The 12408-nt window shown below is 39.0% G+C and overlaps 1 long non-coding RNA gene across 2 annotated transcripts; it reads left to right on the forward strand.

Annotated features, from left to right (window-relative positions):
- The first annotated feature begins 539 nt into the window (after positions 1-539).
- On the forward strand, positions 540-11232 carry LOC111244892 (uncharacterized). Of its 2 annotated transcripts, XR_002671109.2 has the most exons (4): positions 540-668; positions 886-961; positions 10128-10290; positions 10816-11232. It is a non-coding gene; the product is annotated as an uncharacterized LOC111244892 (long non-coding RNA). The 2 variants fall into 2 exon arrangements; XR_002671108.2 differs by having other exon boundaries at positions 546-961; positions 10816-11231.
- Positions 11233-12408: the final 1176 nt, after the last annotated feature.

Raw genomic sequence — 12408 nt, forward strand, 5'->3', positions numbered from 1 at the left:
GTATGCTAGACAGTCTGCAAAAAAGATCTTCCAAACTTCCTTATAGATGCAAAAAAGTTTCAAACCGAAAAAGAGACAGCTATTGAAGTATCCTTAATGGAAACGGTGTTTAACCCAAAGATAAAAATGCTGATAGTCTTCTTTTTGTAAAGCGAGTCCTTGTCTACAGATGCTTTAATCTAAACAATTTTGGTGGTTAAAAACGAGCAAAACAACCTGAAATCATTATATGAATGGTTGTGCGGAACGTTAAAACGCTAATTACCGATCCAGTACCTGACATACATTTTTTTTTCGAAATTACTTGTCTCTCTCCATTCGGAAAGCCGACACAAATTTCATTTATTTGGGTTCGCAGTAGTGTAGTTGGGTTATCTTAGCGGAAGCTCGAAGAATACGTTCATATGTATTCCTCGGGTTCGTCAGGAAGACCAATTCTTGTTCTGCTTCTACGAAAAGAGATGATTCAATTATAGCGGCGCCGATCGTTACGAATTGTTTGTTTTACCACTACAACGAAGTCTTGCCTAGTCGTACGCTTTGTTTAATTTCCTTGATTATTATACCAAATATATACTGGGGCGTTTTACGAGCGCTATGGTGCAGACTTTACAAAATCAAAAATAGCGCCGAAAGCTAGGCTCTGGATGAATTGCATACGCCCATATGTACGTAATCGTTTAAACCCTAATATAAATCTCATTTTTTCGAAGAGTGTACCCTTCGAAAAAATCTCCGCCAGAATCAATGCACGCGTGTCGCCATTTTTAAAGATCCTAAAATTCTCAGTTCTTCAGAAAACAGACTTAGAATCAGCCCTGCTTGCTCGATTAATGCACAACTTTCCGATAGTCGAAAAAGCTCACCTCTTGCTTAATTTCGTAGTGATGCTCGGACGATTTTGCTTTCATCGAACCTGTGCGTCCACGTTTTGTTACCTATGCACATTCAACTGCTTGTGGTAAGCGAACACTTCCTTGACACATTTGTTAACAGATCTTCATTTGGTCGAAGTACGGATTCTATATACAGTACTTGCTGTGAGTTTCCTTGCCTTTAAATGATTGTTCAAGATTGGTCAGTATAACATGTGTGAAGTATCTAACTCTTCGGCGGGTTTCCTCTAGCAGTCTAGGGGTCGTTTGTCTTTCCACGCTTTTCCATTAAGAACTGCCGAAGATTACCCACTTTGAAGTGTTTGCACAATGTCACAAGGGGGTCTTATTGACAATTTTTGATACAAATACATCACTTTTTTTCGTACAGAATTTCTAAATTAAGAAAATATTATGTCACCTCGATATGAAGTGCGAACAATACTCTTTGTTCGGCTTGCTATTACTGCTAAAAATAATCAGTAAATTAAATATAATTCACTCTGCAATACAACATTTAGTATCGAGAATATAGGAGAACCATCGCATCGCTTTCGCATAGAAAAATACATACGTATAGCCTTCTCTGCAAGGAGACGCACACTGGACTGAAGGTCAGAGCTTTAAAAAGGTTAAAGTTTCGAGGGCCTAATAGTCACAGGAATTACGCGTGAGCGAGTCAATAAACGAGTGGTTAAGAAGGCATTTTTTTTTAAAGAAGGAAGTGATTTACTGTTCGTTCCCTTCCCTTCCCAATCCTCGAACTACGACATTTTATGCATAAGTCAATTCCTTGTAGGCCCTTTCGTGTGCAGTCTCATATTATTAGACCGTCGAACCGTGCTAGCTCTACACTGTTTAATTTACCTTCGACCGTTATACAATGGTAACCCTTACTTTTCACATAACAACGACCAACTGGCGTGCTCCCTGTAGAGATATAATAAAAAGCGATCAGATAGTCACACGACCCCAGTGTATTGCGTTTCCTTTTGAAGTATCCTAAAAGAAACGGACTCCAGAACACACGTCATAACGTTTAAATCCATAGGGTTTTACGGCCTCCTTAATACTCTATACAATATACCGGCAAGCCTATTTAGTAGTGAATTTCCTATCTTCTTCTTTAGCTTAAGGCTAAAGGTTGTTTTTAGTTTTAATTGGACGTACTACAGCATAGTTTCAATTGCGTGTCCTTGTGAAGTTCGTTCATTTGAATACTAAAGTACGGCTTTATAGATACTGGTTCAGTCCGCTTACCTTTGTCAGGTATATTGCAAAGATCATTATACAACAACAGTTCTACAAGGATTTCTAGCAAGGTCAGAAGCAACATACTTTTGAGGCAATTATATGTTGGATATAGGCATTGGTCGGGCGTATGAAATCACTGGAGTTCTAATTTCTTAAATACGGCATAGGAAATGGGAACGGGAACGGGAACGGGAACGAATGAACAGGATGAAACAAGTAGCTTTAGCGAAAATATTTGTGATAAAAGTCACGCTGAATCTTCTCATAGGTGTTTTGCGCAGGAACCTATACAATATGGCCTGTTGATCCAGGCAAACCAGCATCGAAACCTCTCATGTCAGGCCAGTGCCTCACAAACCCTTTGTAAATATTCTGGGATGATTTCCTTTATTCATCTGCGATTAAAAGAGGACGCGCCCAACATTCGAAAGAAGCAACAAAGCAAGCCTGGGCGGTGAAACGTTACTTTAAAATGCATTTCAGGCGTCTCGCCATTACCATCGCAGACATTCGGGTGCATCACAGAAAAAGAGTGCACTATACGCATGACTCGATTTGAAAATGAAAAAAAAAGTTGGTAGTGCTTAGGACAATACCGCCGCCGCCACTTTTCTTTGGCCGAGCTGCCGAAATCACTCAATGCAGACGAACGTATGCAAGCAATAGTACTTTATTCGACCGCAAACATCGTTTAACTGGGAGCAGCAAAACTATCTAATACAGTCCCTAATGGGATTTCGTCGGGTGTATTATTTATTGAACAAGGGTCCTCGTGCAGTATTTGAAATTTCCTTTCTTGACTCTGTATTAGCGGAAGGCTGGCGATATTCATCAGTTGTTAGTAGCCTGTAATACCGAAATCGATTTCTTAGATACGCCAGGTACAAAACGAACGAAATTTCATCAAATGAACAAATACCCTAAACACAATGGCTAGAGATTAGAAAGTTGTATTGCGGCCGAACGGATCGGATACAAAAAGAGGAATCTAGATATAATAGACTGCATCTATAGTGCTCGTGCTATAATTACTCTAACACTAGCAGTCGGATATACAAATCAACACGATTGACGGTTGACTTTAAGAAAGGAACAAGAAAAGCGCGAGCTGTCTTAGGTTAAAATCTTGTAAGAACGAGAGGTCTAAGGACACCACACACAGACGTGGCCGCTAATCTAGCAGAAGTAAGCTTCTCTACGATTCGTCTTAGCCTCTATGTTTATCTTTACGGCTGAATATTTGTGAGCAGCTTTGTTATGGCGCAGGGCAGAGGTTAGCAGACGACCAGAGAAAGTAATAGGGAATAAAAAAGATGCTCGTTTTCGATCTTGAATTTATTGCTGAAGTAGCCCCTGCAATATTCCATTGAGTTATGCGTTAGTACTGCAGAAAGACCTAGGTAGAAAGGAAATTACTTCAGTAGATGAGATAGACGGTGCATATTTGTAGCTGGTGTACAATGTAACTGTGATTCGTGCGTTCATTAATAATAGTAATAATAATTTGGTGGAAATTTCTGCTGCCATTTTTCGTGTGCCTACGTTATAGCTCGCTAGACAATTCCATTAGAAATGACATAGGTTGTCAATGACATAAGTAATACCATGGTAATCAAATATGATGACATCTAAAAGCCAAACTAAGGGGTGGTAACTTCCAAGACCTTATTCAAGTTTGATAAGTTGAATCATATATTATCTATAGCGGAAATATATTTCAAGTCAAATGACTTTTTGTGTAAACCTGATCCTTAGCAGTTCAACTCAGCTTGGGTAGGTGACACGAATCGGCAACAGTTGCGCCAACTTTTATACGATCTGAGCGAGGGTCTATCTAAAGGAACGCAGTGATCCGTCACGTGCGATGATACCCCGTTGGTCCTATGACCCAATCAATGAGATTATCTCATACATGATAAATGCCGTTATAATTACACGACGGATTATCAAGCAGCAAGCTTCTGAAGAGTTTTGACGGCATCGAAGTACAACTGTCATTACCTCTGAGCTTAAACTTTTTGGAACTGATATAGGGGTTCGAAAGGGTATTCCTGTGCTAGAGTGCAGATTACTAGTTAGCTTATATCCGGATTCGTATGCTGCGACCTAACATGTACCTTTAGGACAACTGCTTCGTGCAGCTAAATCAGGTAGGCTGGTGTTACTAGTTTTTTTTTTCACCTGCTTTAAGCTTGCATGGCAATTGTGTTCCTGTTGTTGTTGTTGTTGTTCTTCTTATTGTTATTATTACTCATAAATAAATAACGAATAATTACGAAAAATTTACGTTAAGTATTGCCGCTAGATACGGTTCATGCTGCTGATTACAACGAGTAATGAAAGGGCATTTACACAGCTGACAGGGGAAAAAGGAAGTAATAGTAATAATAATAAGCCTGTTCTCTACTCGCACTGAATTTAATCGTTTTCCTTGCGAGGAAGAGACAGAAGAATAAAATATTCCATTTGTGATAATCGATAAGGTACGGCAAGTTGGGGAACAAAAAAAGGCAGTAAAAACGAATACAGCCATGTCAAGTTCCTAAAATTGGCATGAAAACACGCTTAAAAAGTTTCCTAGGTTATGGTGGCTACAAAAATCATGTAGGGCAAAGTGCTCCCACGATCCTAAAAAGCTGGACAGGATGTGTTTGCCACCAGAAAAATGGCTCATACCGTCCCATTTGCCAACTAGGATTCTTAGCAAAAAACCTCAAGGCTATGCTTGAGGCCAGTGTCTGGGCCTTCGCCGAGAAAAACGCTCTGTTTTCAGATAGTCAATACCGTTTTAGACAGCATCGATAACTATAAGAGTCTGGATGTTTAGAGCTCGCTTCACAGTTTGACTGGGAAGACAATTTTGGAGCAGCTGAAAAGACAAAATGTTATTCAGGACATCGTATGGGTCGTTTTAAGCTATCTAAGCACTAGTATAGTGACGTGACGAGTTTGCCGTGACCGCGGTGTCTCACCATCTTTGCTTTTGAGTCTGGCATGCGACAAAGTCTTGCGAGTACCATACTTGCCAACGTAGATGGATTTGATCATATATATGGGCGACCTTGCGGGAAATGTATGGGTGCGTACAGCGAAGGAATTGGAGATTCGTGTAAGACACACGTTGGCTGAAACAGCTACCTAAATGACACAGTGTAGCTTAAGATTACTGTCGGCGAAAGGAGAGGAAGTGCCTTTGATGAACAGAGCAAAAAACGGCATGATAATTGAGGTTAAAGGCAAAAGAATAGAAATTGCTTTAAGCATAAGGCACCTCAAGAAAGAAAGAAAAAAAACAAAGCTATGAAAGTAGCGAAGATAATGCCATAAAGAATAATGCGAAGATAAAACGGGGCAGCTGTTAATGACGGTGGCGAACTCAATCGTCCTGTTTAGAGCTTGAGGCTGGGCGAAATTCGAAATGTCAAAAGCAGAATCCTTCAAAGCACCCAGTGTGATCTGGTTTTAAGGATATACTAACACAGGTTCTACGGAGGCAACCTTCGTACTGAAAATAACTATTTCGTGAAATATTAAAAATAAAGAATAATAGATAATTGGACGCATACGACTTGCCGAGAAAACGACTTGATGAACCATTTTCCCTTAAGCCATCGAAGCTGCTTTGAGGAACATTATTCTAAACATTAAAAACTAGCCAAGAGGCCGACTACCTTACTTCATTTTGCAAGTGCTTACAAAATGGCCTTCATCAAATAGGCTTTTCTCTGGCGGTGTGTAAATTGTGTCTCTTCAGGTTAAGTATAGGCGCTTATATTGGAGAGTATTTTCAGGGCATTCTTAACGGTTTTACTTGGCAAAAGATACAATGTATCACCCGTTTTCAAAGTCCCAGAGATATCTGATCGTAGATGTTCATCAGTGGCACATCCGATGTTAACAAAGAAGAATGAACTTAACAACGCATAATAGCTTTATCGTATCTAATTTTAGGTGGCACGTTTCCAGAATGTATCATATACAGGATGGGGCAACAGTATACCTGCGAATAAAAATATGCTACGAGATTAAAAAAGCAGGTTTACGCTTGACAGGATGCTGCTTTAGTTGTAAGCCTACGTTTTTAAAAATGTGCAACAAAAGCACCTTCCCAATTGTATACTTCTGTTATATTCGATTATAAGGCTACTTTTACTATACCCCTCTATCACGCCTAACATGCACACTAAGGTGTTCCACAAATTTCTACCATTTTTTAATGATATTTCACAATTTTGTCGTTAAACAATAGGAACAGGACAAAACAACAGGAAAAGGCGTGGTTTTCTTTTTTTCTGCAAAAAAAAAACTTATCATTAGATTAGATAGCATTCTGATATACTTGACGCTTGGGGATTTATCATCCACAGTGTATTTCATTGTTTTTAGCGACACGAATGTATACTACACTTATAAAATTGATTATATGAATATAATCGCTTAGGGTCAGATCTAAGTAGTATATTAGTCGCATGTAAATCCAAGTTGATGTCTGGAACATACTGATGACGACTATAGGTGAAGGTTGATCAAGATAAAAACATCTTTTGTGCAATCTTGTGCACCTCTTGGGGCGCCCCAAGACAGATTCCTTCCTAAATGTTCCGTTAAATGCTCATAACTACAATGTTTCTTGCACCGCAAATTAGAGAGTATTTGACGGTGAGATTTTTTAACGACTGTTTTTGAATCGCTTAAAGCATTGGTTAACATAGACACAGTTCGTTTGTGTCGTGAGGAAGCGCCTAATACAACGTTTTACTGGACGTAAAACCCGAAACACCTGAGGGTCTTTCATCGCCCTGGAGAATATTCACAGCAAGAACCTAAAACCAATTAATAAGCTTTGGCTGAGATTTAAACAGCCAATGGCCTTTAATAAATAAATCTTCTTGAGAATATTTACGCTTCAAAATGGCAGGCCAAATACTGAAGTATACGGGGGGCATCATAAGTGCACTGGCGGTAGAAATGAACCACACCACCAATAAGAGTTTTTTTTGGGGTACTACGCAGATACGCTATTACTTAAACGATCAACATATCTAGTATAAAGTTCATCTCGCGCATAATTAATAGCATGAATTGAGAAATGGGTACTTTCCAATAATCCATAGAAGCAATACACTATAGTTCTCTATGCTTTAGATAGTCTTTGATTGAATGACAAATAGTTCCTAAATAAACGTACCGTAAAATGACGCGTAGATTTTTTTTCAGTATTTGAAAACGCTGTCGCAGTTGTGGTTGTAGGTTAAGAAAGACTTCTCTGAAACGTAATATTGATATTGTGTATTATTCTTATTATTGGTTTACAATAACGTATTTGTCGTTTAGTAACAGCAAAAATCCGTCGGAGAATTTCACCGAAAAGGACAGATCATAAGTCTTCGCCACTTGATGTTTTCGTCTGTACGCTAAAATCAGCCAAGCTTTTTTGCTAGCTGCTGTTTGTCCTGGGACTTTGAGCGGTTAGGGTTAAGTTTATTTTTATATCCGCAGCCGCTTGTAGCGCGTCCTTCCTGAGGGATTAATGCTTGTGAAAATATTTTTTTGAGGAAACCCCTTTCGAGAAAGCCATAGGTGTCGCGGTGCAACTACGAAGTGTGGAAATAAAATACCGATTTTATATCCGGCCCGATGGTTGCAATCGAGGTCGTCGTTTTGCATCATGATTCAGTCGTTAGAAGAAACTCAACAATTAAGACCGCAGCGCGAAAGTTAAGGCGAAATTAATAGGTAATTTCGGCGGTGTTTTGGCACGAATGAATCAAGCCCCACGCGTGCTTTGCTTCAAATTTTATGCCATTTTACGCAGAAGGCATATCTGACGATTGTTTAATTGCATAAAACATTTCCGCTTATCGACATTATAGGCTATCTCAATAGTTTGCCTGCGGTGAAGCTAATTGCTATACAGAGACTAATAGGTCTTCTCGATTGCCGTTACGGCATTCAGGGGCGTGGTACAAAAGTCGATGAGTGGCTGAATTTTCGAAATAAAGCCTAAAAATTCGATTACGCGGGGTGTCACTGCAACGATACCGCGAAAAAATTCGATACGATTCGTGCATGAGGAATAGTTTTCGGTAACATGGCCTCTTTACAACATCGTTTGGACAAGGCCGATTTAATCTCAGCTTTTAATGGTGTTTGTACGAGGTTCGTGATACAGAATTACCAGACAGGCACCTAATAACTAAAGTGTACCGTATCAACCGTGCACAATGACGTATTAAAAGGCTGAGTTCTAGTGGAATAGTATGGGGTAACGGTGGCATGCGCATTAGATATGGGTCGATCAGCGCAAATTTTTTTTTCATAGATCTCTTCTGTTGTTACTAAATTTTTGACCTCTATCGGAACTACGGAGCCTCTTGATTGTCATTGCTTCAAATACTTGCTTAGTCAGTATTATCACTATAAATATTGTTAGGCTGAATAATTGGACCACTTGGTTCCCGTGTAGGGTTGTTTTGGAGTAGGCGAAAAAGATCGTTTTCCGCTTACCTCACGGTATAGAATCGTCACTTCATAAAGGCTGTTGTATTACTGTCTGATCGCTCACAAAACGAAACCCCATTATTCTGTTATATTATTAATTGGATTGCATTTGGACGCATACAACATTCACGTTCACTAGAAAATATATCCTAATATATAATGATACCATCTACTAGTTGTGGTACTATTTTGGTCACACAAGAGCGTGCACCACGTCCTTGACGGAATTCTAACTAGCAACCCCTAATATTTTTGTGAGTACTAAATAGCGCAGTGACACTCGTAGCACGTTCATTAATCAGTGTTACATTTGATTCGAAGACTACTAGGTGCTAGCAACACTGGGGGCCTGGCGAAAATCGAGATACGACGTACCGTACGATAGTACGGTACTTGAAGTACTACTGTTTTTCTATATCAAACTCGTTTATATATATATATATATATATAAAAGTGTAAACACAGTTCTCATTGCCACGAGAGAGTAACGGACAAAAACTAATTTATGGCGGGAATTGACTTCATTAGCACGTGGTTACATTCGTAGTATGTGTGTATAGCTCTTACTTGTGAAAGTTATGGAAGAACAAGTTTTTTTTCATATTTTATTTAGAACTATGAAGGTGTTTACTTGCCTTACCATTGTTTTAATTCATGGAATATCTGTCGATAGTTACTTTTATATAATAATAATAAATCTAACTATTTTTCCACGTTACTCACCTTAAGAAATTGGTATTGCTGACATTTAACGGAAAATCGATTCATTTTTTTTGAAAATAATTAGCCCATATCCGTTCTTGCTGTACATATTTTAGGCTTTCTTCGCTCTTAAGAGAAAGTCTATTTTGGTAGCGATGTCACTTTATTCCTAAACTTGAGCAATTATTCAGACCTTTCATGTAGTTGAACTGGGTTGGACCTCAAACCTCTAAGAAAGTGATAATTATATTTGTTAAGCATTCGATTGGAAATTTATCTAGCGCTTACTACCCTAATGCACGGATAATTGAATAGGCTTCAGGGTATATTCATTTGGTAAGTGTCCAGAAATGCTGATGCTGTACGGAGGCCGATGCGATTACATAACCCTATAATGGAAAAGTGATTTTGTTAGGAAACCTTATGTAGAATATTAGCCGATGCCTTCTGTAGAGACTATATAAATGTACGAGTTGGAAAGGAGTGCAAAAGAATATAGGGTTGCAACAAAAATAGCTGGACGATTTTTTTTTACAGATCAGGTCTTCGTTAGGTAGGTCGTGAAAGCGGTGCCGCCGGTTGTCGATCCATATTAATTACCCTTTCGCAATTTTGCCGACAACCGAAGAGGCATTATCACAATACCGGTGGAGAGACTTTCTTATTTATAGAGTTCACACGGAAATGAGCTGAAAATTTTACAGAGTTACAGTCCAGATAAATAAAAAACACGATCGACTTCTTTTCTGTTCTTTGTTTTTTTCTTGCCGGATACATATCATCCGCCGCACCGAGAGTGAATTCCAAGGAAGTGTTTATAACAGTTAGCACGATTTGCAAAGTCGACGACAACCATCAGCTTCGCAGCGCCAAATCTAAATATATACATATATATTAAAAAATAATTCGCGACCAATGGCTCTGCCCGGGAATACTAGTTTGCTCCCATCGCTAACATGTGAGTTTATAGAACGAATAGTCACAGAGTTCTTTGTAGATATAAACTTTTTCATCTACGTTTTAAATCACATACACACATGTACAGGTAGATGCACACACGTGCCCAAGTCGTCTATGGCCGTAAGCCGAGTGTGGCTGTTTCATCTCTAACGTTAACGAGAGCTGTTCGTTAATGAACTCAATTGAAAATAGGACTAACTTTGGGCGCATTTATAGAAAACTCCTTACGAAGTTCATTCTAATCAAACATGTGTAAATAATTCGAATAAACACGGCGTTTGTCCCAAGTTGACAGCGCTAATTACGACGATACCATTCATTTTCTATTAAAAAGTAGAAAATTAAAAATCTTTAATGCTATTCTCATTTTAACAGATAACATTTTTAGCCCTCTGATTGCATTTTATTTTTCGCTAGAGCGGACGATGCCGTAATAGAAGCTTGCCAATAAGTACGACAACCACGTGTACCAGCTTCGAAGTGGATTAATTACTAGAAATAAATAGAACTTTTTTCGCCATAGGAATTTCGACTCGATCCTGACTCGGAAACAACATCGATACGAAAAACAGGACAAATACGAACGAAGGCCAAAGTTTGCGTAAAATGTTTAAATTCAAGAGAGGTGCACTGCGGGAACTAGGCACGGATATGTGGCATGTTTGAATTTTCATGGCCGTGCAAATGTTTCTGATGTGGAAAGGAAGTATCTATGCTACAGTATCTCCACGACAAGAAGTACACGAACACCCTCGGAGAGATTCATGTAGAAGCTGGGTAACTACGAGGTCGATCGGACCTCATAGCTTCAGTAGCAGTAAAGCCCTACGAGACTAAAGCGGGAAGCAATAACATGGCTTAGAATAAAAGTGGGCTAACAAAATTAGTTTAAGCCGCTTACAGTGCGTCTAATAAAGGCCGAGCTTATTTATGTTCTTGTCATTATATAGTATAATACTATTATTATAACTATTATTTAATGAGTTAGTATCGTTGCAGAAATTGAGTTCATGTGAATCCCAGAGACTGTGCGGCGTATTCCTATTATTTGACCTTCCTATTATGGCTTGGCCGATTACTTTTTAAATTGCTGTTCACCGTAGGAAGGACCATGGAAATCCTATTATTACGATGTCTGTGTGACAAGTGTTAGCGAAAATCTTCTTAAAAGCCGTTCGTTGCACCTGTAGAAAATTATTGTCTATTCACGAACTAGTTCCCTAGTTTCTTTTTGAGACAGGCCATTTTCATTGTTTACGACAAGTACCGTAGTAGTGATTAATTGCAACAGAACTGAAGAATAGTTTAAAACGTTCTCAAGAGTATATGTCGTCATCACCATAAAGAGATAATTGAATATTTCCTTTACAAATAAAGCAAATATTCAAGTAAGTTGCTTAGCAGTTACTGCCAACGTAGCGGCCTAAGTTATGTTTGTAAGATTAATTCCACAAAATCAACTGAACGAAGATGATAAAGTCTAGTGCTTTATTATACTCGAAGATTAAAGAAAACGATAAAACTATTTAAAAAACAAAATGACAAACAATGTTTCCAATAGAACTCACAGCATATATCATCGCGGATTAGATATCGTAGAAACATATTATTATTACTAATTTCAATTACTGTATATTGGTACAATTGATTTTACTATGAGCAGGAAGAAAGACATGCGTATCGTTATGGGCTAGCTTGTTTAACTGCGAATTAACATAGTTTTTCCTGACACTGATTTTATTTGGCTCTACAAGCAATATCGAACCCTGACAGCTCAAAATGATTATCTCCACATCTGTTTATAGTGAGCAGCGTCCAGCAGTTGTAACTTAACGTCGTGCTGTCCGGGCCTTTTCGAGATCCTTTGCTGCGCCTGTGAACTGGGACGGTGTTGTTTTCAACACCGAATAGCGAGTTGCACGGATTCGTGCGCCTGATACCCATTAGGAACACCTTACACTAGCCAGCGGTAACAGGTCCACACAATCAGGCTCCCGTCGTCCAAAAGCACATCTTACTGTTGTGACAGTACGCGCTGTGATTGCGCTCAATAGGGTCGGTTCCCATCTCCTTTCAGCGGTGAATTCGTCAACAGAAAAGGAAAAAAGGGCTCCCG

The sequence above is a fragment of the Varroa destructor genome, unplaced genomic scaffold (assembly GCF_002443255.2).
Source record: "Varroa destructor unplaced genomic scaffold, Vdes_3.0 BEIS01000002.1, whole genome shotgun sequence".
NCBI classification, from domain to species: Eukaryota; Metazoa; Arthropoda; class Arachnida; order Mesostigmata; family Varroidae; genus Varroa; species Varroa destructor.